We start from the raw sequence: 10571 nt of genomic DNA, 5'->3' as shown, positions 1-10571 counted from the left end.
TACAAAAATCAGTTTGCAAGCAGATAGTTCATTTAATTATTTCAGTTGAGGAGGAAAAGCTATTCAAAACTATCTTCCCCTGCGTGAAAAAGACCCAAACATCAAACACACATAACACACACACCATTCCCCCACCCTGTCACATACACCTCCACTTGTTAAATAAGGCATTGACTGTGATTAGTTACAGCTCCGCCTGCCATATACCACCAGCCCTTACCGACACAAAGTAGGCTAAAAGATCTCGTTAATAAAGGGTTGTGACGTGGATAGGTAGGTTTGATATATTTCTGAATATTAAAGCTAGCACATGATTTACTGGAAGCCCCAGTATTAAAGCTTAGATCAGTCTTGTTTCATAAGAAAATATTAGCAGTCTCAAATTCATCATAGATCTGAAGAGGAAATTATCTTTCTATGGGAGTCTAAATTGTATCAAAACAAACTAGTTGATTGTACTTTAAAATATCTTCTTCTGCAAATATTTAGAATATTGAAAGATATATTAAAATATTTTCAATATACAGCTGAAAGACTGGATATTCAGTCTTTCAGTTGTATATTTTGCATCTAGTAACTAAGAGAATCAACATTTGAACTATGAGCAATCAAGCTAAAGTAATTATTAATAAGTAATCAGATACAAAGATGAAATCTATCTTAAGGAGTTGAAGAGTAAATGTTCAGGTTTGCTGATAAAGATTTAATCTTATTTCTCACAATTTCTTTCTGGAACAGTAAAATAAGCACAAACTTAATTTATGCAAAAATGAAAATAAAGTCAGTTGCATGCACAAGTTTAACTCTCATCTTATTGGTCTTAGGGAAAGTTTGGAAGAATGCATGAAAGGGGTCTCAACATAGGAAGGTGTGGAGGACAACCAGAAATCTTTATTAAATTACAGGTCATGGGAGTACCTCCATTTTGGGTCAAATGTTGTTTACTTTCTCAAAACCAGCTCAGGCTTCTGCTCTAGGTCGCTTGTCCTTGTTTGAAGAAAAAAATATCGTCAACAGTGACTCACACTGGTGCTGACGTTCCGGGTGATTTACTTTAATGCTGGAATGCTGTTCCACTCTTGAAATTTTGAAATGTCAGCATCTCAGAAAATCTATCTTGCTGAAAGATTCAAAACATTTGAGTGAACAAAAAACATCAGAGCCAAGTTTTAAATAAATGGATCAGACTTGTTGTAGACGCAGTTGTTAGCTGGTATCTCTCACACTGATTTACTGACTCATCTGTCGAAGTACGCACTGTTTAAACTTTTTCCTACATCTAACCACTAGGAAAAATTTATTCCACCATTTTTCTGAAGAGCGTTTGTTTACTTTCTCACAGAGGAAGAGTGTTCCAAAATAAATGATAAGCATATCTTTCTTTTTGTATGCAGAAGTCAAGGACTCAGAGGGATGTGAAATATTCTTATTATGGGAAAAGGACAAGGCTACATTCTGTTGAGATTTTTAGGCACACAGCAGATTAAAATAATTCACCTTTTACAAACTGTTTGTCAGACCTTCTTCAAACTCATTTGGACTATCTCAAGTGGATGCGGTAGAATCAAAAAATAATTTAGTTTATTCTGAAATAACCTGAAGGTGTTCTTGAATAGCTTTAGTCAGTTAAGTGAAGAGTTTACAGATTCAACAAATTGAATGATGAGGCATTTTAATCAGACTAAAAGTGCTTTTTGAAAATAACAACTTTTGATCAGTTTGTAAGAATACTTTCATCCAGCCTACATTCCTTTATTTATTTGGTCTGATATCATATTCTAATCTTTCAAGAAATGTGTTTTCATTAGCTATAAAATGAAAATCATAAAAAATAACTAAAGTAAAAGCTTGCAAACCTCAAACCGTGTGTAATTAATCTATATAATGTGTGTCATTCTGAAAAGAGTTATAGAGCCATTTCTAAGGCTTTGGGAGTAAAGCACAGTGATGCCCACTGTCCACAAATGTGATTATATTGGGAATAAACCTTCACACAGGTGGCCACCCTACCAAAATTACCCAGTAACTCAACCAGGAGTCACAAAATAAACCAGAATAACATTAAAGGTACTGTAAAACTCATGTACCTCATCAGCTGAGATCAGATTTCCTGATTCAACAATAAGAAAGATTTTTTGTTTGTTTTATTTTGTTTGATGATATGAGTCATTTGAGTATATGAGAAAAAAATTAAAACAGGAAAAATTGTTTTCAAGGGAAACTAATAACCAATTTTGCCCTCTTCCAAACCAGTTTTGGTGTGTTTTTGTGTTTATTGTCCTGTTGAAACGCCCTCTTGTGACAAAGTTTCAACTCTCTGTTGATGTGAATTGAAGTAACTGAAGTAAGGACTGTTTCTTCATTACACAACACTATGATGCCGACCTACTGATAGTCCATGTGAGTGGCTGCAAATTTCAGTCAAAGTTGAAGTTACAGATTTTTTACACAATTAGTAAAAAAGACAAAGGAGCTGGAAATGTTGATGAAGCTTCACCATTAAGACAGAAATTGAGGACAAAAAAATCCGGATCAAACAGAAACTTCTGCAGCATGTGAATCTGGATTTGTGCCCCTTACTTGTAGAAACAAATTTTTTTCATAAGCTTAAATCTCTTCAGTCATTGAAGCCTTTTTGCTTACTGCTACGAGCAATGTTTTGATGTCATAATACAAAATGTTGGGCCTAAATAACCGAGACAAAGATAAACATGAGCATGTAAAACTATATCAGGAACAAGGTAAATTTTTTTATTATACTAACCAGTATTTTTTATTTTAAAAATGGACTTTATAGATAAGATGCATGAATGAAATGTGTGGCCGTCTTTAATTATTTTGTGGTTTTCTTTATAGTATTAATATTAATTCTTGTACTTGATTATTATTATTATTATTTTTTTTTACATTAAAAAGACCAAAAACCCGAATTTAAAACAAAACAAACAAAAATAACTTCAATGCACTGACTTGTTTATATATTTTTTTTGTTCAAAGACAGCGACACCTTGCGGAGCCCCCTTGGAGGTGCCGCCGGGGTCACTAGCGGACGTCACGGCGCTTGCGGAGGAGGCGCGGCTTGGTTCTGCTGCAGCGGAGAAACATGACATGGGGATGAGCGAGAGAGAGAGAGAGAGAGAAAGAGGCAGGGAGGCAGACAGGCAGGGAGGGAGTGAGAGAGTGAGTGAGACAGCCTGATTGGAATAAACGGCTCGTCAGAGGTCTGGGCCGAAAACGTAATGATGGGGAGCAATGACTGAAAAGGCAACGGTAAGACGGCTTGAGCCGATTTCATTTGTTCTATCACAAAATCCTCACGTTATGCACACGACTGGACGATCCGTGGCTCATTTGCTGTTAAAAACAAAAGGCTGCACACTGCAGACAGGTGCACCTGTCTTTATGCGAGTACGTGCTTCGATGAAATCAACTTCAGGTTCCGTGCGCTTGGCTTTATTTTAGCTCGAAGGCAGACACATCGAGGGCTCTAAAAACCTCATCGGCTCTTTGGGATGAGACTTCAGCCGGGCTGATGGGAGTAAAACGCCGTACAAACATGCATCTGCATGCTTAGTCACAGACCTTTGTCATGTAGAACCATATAGTAGCGATGTATTATATCCTAATTATGAGACTAATGGGTGGATTGTGTGATGGTAGCAGATCATTAAAATGTCTAAATTTAAGGTGTGCACCCATAGAGATATTATTGTTATCATATTTGATATTTGCAGATATTGGCTATTAAAAATCAGTGTTTATTTAGGCCAGATGGCTCTACGTGTTGATGGTGAAGAAAAGCATCAAGTCCCACTTTAAGATGCACATTATGAAATACAGGAAGAACACCTCTGTCTGTCTTTACATTACTGTAGTTATCTACCGATGTCTGCCTGTGAAGATAGTGAGGCCACTGATTCAGTGCTGTGGTATTTTTAAACCCTACTCATGTTCCCTGACAAAGACCTACATAATAACACTGAGCTGCTTCACATTTCTCCTACCTCAATTAAAGGATGATGATGATTTTTTATTTTTTTAACATCAGGTCATCTCAACTATACAACTCCTTCCCGTCATGTCTGATTGCTTTGGTCTGATTCGTAAGACAGGCAGCTGACAGCAGGTAGCTCAAATAGTTGATAGGTAGAGCTACTAAAGCAGGCCCCGTGGCTGCCGGGCCGAACCAGGCCAACGTCAGCTCTGTGGAGGCTTTGGGTGCAGCAGGGCACTGGGGACAGGGCGCCTGGCACCTGATCAGTTGCCACAGTGAATTCTGTTTTCAGTCTCTGGCATTCAGCAGAGCCAGAGACGACTATCGTCGTTGTTGTTGTTGTTGAACCTGGTCGGGCTTTCATGTCTCTGAGGCAGTGCTGCTTTATCAAATCGTTCCTGGACTGATCCAAAATGACAGGCCCTTGTAACATCTGTGTCCACCACGCACATCAAATACCCGAGCAAAGAGATACCTCCATGAGATAATTTCAAAAGAATTGACTTTGAAATTGAAGTTTGACGTTTGAGCTGTGAATAAGTTATTTTTTCCCCCTGGTCTCGTTATTCATTATTTGCTCTGGTTCAGTCCACCTGTGCATCAATTGAATTACTTAATTCCAACCAAAGTATTGTCAGCTTGTTTCTCTCAACTCATTTTGTATCAAAAACAAACAAAAAAATGGACTCCAGATATTTAAAACAGTGTGCATCTGTCTGTCCCAGAGGATTAGTATGCATTAAGAATAATGGAGCTAAATATTCATAAATATTCATGTCCAATTTGTCATTTATTCTAGTGTGGGTAAAATATGAGACCAGTATACATTGTCTTTGAATTTTTATTCTTTATTGTGACTTATAATCTCTACAATTTAACTAAAGACAACCTGAAATCTTTCAGAAGAAAAACAAAACAACCTAAATCTAAATGCTTTCATAAATGTTTTCTTACACTTCAGTTAATACTTTCTTGAAGTATTATTTACAGAACTCAGTCTTTTTGCATTGAAGTCTATCTGCATAGCACATCTTAGTATTGTTCATCAACATTTCATTGCAAAAAATTCCCACAAAAATCCCCAAACTGATCTCCTAGCCAAAGCCATTTTCAAATCACTGCAAAAACGTTCAGTGAGATTCAGCTCTGAACAATGACTGGTCTGTTCCATAACTTGAAACTTCGAGTTAAGAAAAAATAATCTGGATGTGTGCTTGTGGTTGTTGTTATTGTGCTGAAAGATACAGCTCCTCTTTGTCTTTCAGCTTTTTAAAACAGGCCTACGCATTTACTCGCATTTGGAACGATTCATAATTTCCTCCTGCTTGACTCAATTCCAGAGGAAAAAAAAAACAGCCTCAAAGCATGATGCTGCCACGCTCTTGCTTCACTGTGGGTGTATTGTTCTTTGGTGCTATGCAGTGTTGTTTTTTCATCAAAGATACCTTTTAGAATTGTTTCCTAAAAGTTTGGGACAACCTTGATGTAATAAGACTTGACCTTTTAACATGCTTTCAGGAGACCTACAAAGATCCTACAAAGACCCTGTAGACCAGACTTTAGTAAAAATGTAAAAGATTTTTGTCACATGTACTACAGAGCCAGTAGCTGTCAGTAATTTCTCCAGCTCTTTTAGTATTGCTGTAAGCCTCTTACCAGGTTCCCTGAGAAGTTTTATTCTCATTTTCATCATGTTTCGGTTAACGTCCGAAACATGATGAAAATGTTAATAGCACTGTCCAATTCAGCTTTATTTATATAGCACTTTTCAAGTGACAATCAAAGGGCTGACCAAGCAAAACAAATGCATTAAATAAATTGACATTCTATTAAGAATAGTAGAAATAGTCAAGATAAAAACTGTCAAACAAACAAGTACATTTTCTTCACTTGGAAATCTTTTTTTACTCTTTCTTCTTACCTTTTGACAATGAGATTCCTCTGATAGTTTGGAAGCTCTCTCAGGACCATGGCTGTGCTACTAAGTAGAGACAGGAGATTCCTGTTGCAACATCCATCCTTCCATTTTCTTACACCTTCGCCCCTAGTTGGGTCAGGAGGAGCTGCTGGTGCCTATCTCCAGTGAGACATTTCAGGAGAGAGGCAGGGTACATCCTGGACAGGTCTCCAGTCCATCGCAGGGCACCGGTTGCAACAGATGAGCTTTATTTGGTGTTAACCAGATGGCCTTAAATTATGGCAAGTGTGTACTGACTCCTATTTAACATGAGTTTGAATGAGTTGGGTTATACTGAGCACAGCCACTTCTTTTAAAAAAAAGGGTGTACTCAGTTATCTATCCACTTTTTTCAATCTGTTATTTTAAGACATAAAATAACTGATTTATATAACTAATTTATATTTTAAAATATAAAATATCTGATTGAAAAAAGTATAAACAGTTATTATTATTTTTTTAAAAGGACATAGGCCATGAGTTTTTTAGGTTGCATTAATGGTAAAATAAAATGATTTATTAAGCTTTAATGATTTCTATTGGTCTACTTTATTTTAATTTGCAGAAATCTGGCATCATAATATACATGTAGACATTTTATTTCCACTGAAATTAGATTATGATATAATCTAAAAACTTTGCATTGTACCCTATTTCATCTGAAAACAATTCTTAGAAAATATGACAAATTAGGTACCCTAACCTCAGCAAGATAAGTCCAGCTGATATTGTTTATTAGTGTCTACTTATTTGTTTTACTACTTGAGGTAGGTTATAGAAAATTAATCCAAATTGTTGAAACAGCTACTAAACCATTACCTGGTGGGTACAAATTAATGCTTGATCAGAACAGAACATACACAACTCTGTGTCATCCCCACAAACATGGGGTCTGACACGCAGTGTTGGAATTGGGAAATAAGCAGCTCCCTTTTATTAATTTATATAATGAAACTAAATAACTTTAAAAGAACCTGCAAATAACACTCCATCCACTGTTTCCTTTTAAAAAGAACCACAAGTCTTCATGCCTGATTCCTTGAAAGTTTAGTTTCTAGAGGACATGAACGAGTCAAGGGCCTATTGTAATCATGGTTCAATCAGTGCACAGCTTTGAAGTGGGAGCTGTTCTTCAGACATATCTGCAGGTGAAGAAGCGAATGGTAAGTGTTGTGTCTACCATTCACAACACTTACCATTCGGTAAAGAGGTCAGCCAGAGTTCATGGAAGCTCACAGAAGGGGTCCTAAATAATCATAATGGGGAAAGGTGATGAGGCTGTGGTAGCCATCTTAGAGTTGCTGCTTTGCTCAGATATCACTTGATAGCAGAACAGTGTTGTGTACTATTAAGAGCTACGTTTAACCAACCAAATACATAGATTTTAATGTCAAAGTTTGATACGACATAATGGTGCAGACAACAGAACTTATAAGTATGTCTGTAATGTATTTGCAAGCACACAGATAATCTTTTACAGAATAATGTTAAACAGTTTTTAATTTAAATGAGTTGATCTACATCCAGACTTGGATCTGGCATCATTCCCTATCTAATGGTGTTCCTGTTCCAAATCTGAAAACTTGCATAGTTTGTTAATTCATTTGTTTAGTAAATACACAATATTAGGGAAAAAGATAACATTGCATTATTATTATAATTTGGCCTGACTTAGCTAACTACCTTATCTTTTCCAACCGAACATTATATCTGCTACTTTCCCTGAAGTTCCTAATCTAAAGATTAGTTTAAAGGCTAGTGTTTTAGCTTTAAACAATATATCTTCAATTCAAATTCTTGAACCAAAACTATATGTTATTATACACAACAGTACTTCAATCACAGATTGTGCAATTTGGCTAATTACTTTAAAAGAAAACGCTTGTATCACTTAGATTTAACTTTTCATTGACAATTTAAATAGACCATTATGAAATTCTCAGGTTTACATAACAACACCTAGTTTTGTAGTATCATGTTGAGTCAAAATATACTACAGACAGTATTTGCATTTTATTTTACTCCACTGTTTATGTAATATGAATTTTACATGTACAACACAGTATGGTCGGTACCTGAAATGGCTGTTAAGATAAAAGATGGGTCTATAATAGTATTTTGCTTGTTTTGGATTTCTTTCAGATTAAGCTTTAAAGAAAGGGATAACAACTTGTTCATCAGTGTTGTATATGACCTACCTTTTTATTTTTGAGTTAAAATGTGATGCATGTAGTCATCTAAGTCAGACAGTGTGTTTTGTTTTAGGCCTTTGCTCATCTTGCACTTCATTTCATTTGCGTTGCTGCCTCCCCTGTCTGGTGCCGAGTCTGGTAGGAAAGTGCCTCCTGGAAACGTCTGCCACTGTAACATCCCCATCACAAAGCCTACAGGGCACAGCCGTCCCCTGCTCTGCCTTCCAATCAGCAAGGGAGCCGTTTATAAATCAAACAGAACACAGTTGCACCGGATACCCCTGGTGACTTAATTCAGATTCACAAGATTGGTCATTTTCATTCACTCAGGAAAAATAGGTCACGCTTCTTCCTCTGTGAAACCCCCCCCCACTGGATTGGTTTTTCAGGGTGTTGTCATTCTATCACATTTATGGCTGTTGAGACGTTGTAGCTTGGCAAGTTAGTTTGCGTATATTAGGCCACTCATTACATCTGTCATTTTGTACTGAAAGTTAAAAAAAAAATAATGCATGGTTATCTATTTTTTGTCCTTATCTTTTCCTTATAAAGCATGTTAAATCTTTAAAATAAGCCTCTCATAAAGTTCTTTATGAAGTGGCAGACTACGTGAAAGTGTAAAAGTAGTTAGTAAATAAAGATATAAATATGAATTTATGACAAACGTGAGCTTGCTGGTGCAAGTTGCTGCCTCAATGTATTTTTTTTGCTGATGCTCCCATTATAACGGGCCCTGTTGTCCGATCCCAAAGAACTATAAACAAAACGTTGCGATTTTCATGGCATGCTTTTTGCGTCACATCCTCGCTTTGTGCTCGATCAGGACGCAGCTGTGAGAACGCATCTGCAGCAGAAAGTCTGCTATAAAACATGCTCAAAATTAGCTGGGGAGGTTAAAATGAGGAACAATTACTCAGACTGCAATAATCAGATGAGGACTAATGTGTCCTTAAAATGGAATGAAGAAATCAAGTTTAGTCTAAGAAATCTTAGTTGATAGGCACAACTAAGTGAAGAAAATAGTGTGACCTTAGGGTTACATTATGATCTGTAAAAGTACAAATTTAGTTTCTGTTATTGAATATTGTTATGTTCTGCTATTGCATGAAAAGGACAGAAGGGGGAGCTCTGAATATGCATGTGACAAAATATGCTGTACGTGGAGAAGAAGAGAATGCAAGAGAGAACTGAAGCTGAATTACGTCTGATGCTGCTTATTTTCCACTATTTCAATATAGCAATGCCACGACATTGGCGACAAGGATGCCTATTTCTGTGCCTTTACCTGCTCCATTCATGCCATGCCCAGGGGAACCAGCGATACCCTTTCCAACATGACAAAAAAAATGTACGACAACTACATGTTGGTGATAGCTGCATCGGAGGATGGCTGGCCTGATACCAGAAAGCGTTTGGTTCTACTTCATGCCTTGGGTACAGGCATGAGGGCCAAAGGCTTTTCCACACCCTGCTGAATACCGGAGACACGTTTGCTGCTGCTATTGCTGTGAGAGAGTTGTTGCTTTTGCATCCAGAACTCTTTCTTCTACTGAGCGCAAGTACTCCACGGTCGAACGTGAAGCTCTCACCTGCGTTTGGGCTGTGAAAAGTTGGAGAACCTACCTCTGGGGTTGTCGCTTTGTTCTTCGCACAGATCACCAAGCACTTACGAATTTACTCACCTCTAAAGGTTCTGGCCGTGCTGGACCAATTATTGCCAGATGGTCCGCTCAACTGCTCTGCTTCATATATGATGTCACTTACCGCCCAGGACACCAAAATGTCACTGCTGACTGCCTGACCAGACTACCACAAACTGCTGAAAACGAGGCAACAGAGGAACCTGACATGATTGCAGCTGTTTTTAAAGTGTCACTGTGTGCCATTTCTCTTCCAGAGTTCACTTCTGCCAGTTAAACCTGCCCAGAACTGTCCCTACTGCGCAACCAGATTGAAAAAGGTTGGGCCAAATGCAAACAAAATCTTCCAGAAATCTCCATACTTTCAGATACGACATGAGTTGTCAGTTCATGGTTCACTGATATTGAGATTGACAGATCGCCTAGTTGTTCCTGCTTGACTGTGTTTCAGAGTTGATTTAGCACATGAAGGACATCAAGGCATTGTCCGTACCAAGCAGTGCCTTAGAAAACCTAAAAGATTACCTCTGCCCTGCATTTGTTGCTTTTCCAAAGACAAAGCTTAAAATGTCAGTTGTCAAAGTTACAGTAGCTTGCAGATCAGTCAAAACAGGAAGTGGTTGTATTTACTTAAGTTGTATTTACTCAAATTCTCTTATATCTCACATTGCAGTGGGTTGGGTGGGTTTTTATCATTTATCCCTAAGAACATAACTACCGAAAAGCCATCTTGATTTCATGCTTCAGATTCACTGCTTTCTTGACAGAAAGCAGTGAATTTTCTGTGA

The 10571-nt window shown here is 37.5% G+C and overlaps 1 protein-coding gene across 1 annotated transcript in view; it reads left to right on the top strand.

Annotated features, from left to right (window-relative positions):
- The first annotated feature begins 3128 nt into the window (after positions 1–3128).
- otud7a (OTU deubiquitinase 7A) overlaps positions 3129–10571 on the top strand; it is a 45836-nt gene continuing 38393 nt past the window's right edge. Inside the window, exon 1 of the mRNA XM_028043940.1 lies at positions 3129–3270. The gene's annotated coding sequence lies outside the window, so the exon portion shown is untranslated. The remainder of the gene's footprint in view (positions 3271–10571) is intronic.

The sequence above is a fragment of the Xiphophorus couchianus genome, chromosome 2 (genome assembly GCF_001444195.1).
Source record: "Xiphophorus couchianus chromosome 2, X_couchianus-1.0, whole genome shotgun sequence".
NCBI lineage: Eukaryota > Metazoa > Chordata > Actinopteri > Cyprinodontiformes > Poeciliidae > Xiphophorus > Xiphophorus couchianus.
Note: the sequence above shows the minus strand (reverse complement) of the source record. Positions and strands in the feature narration are given on the sequence as shown.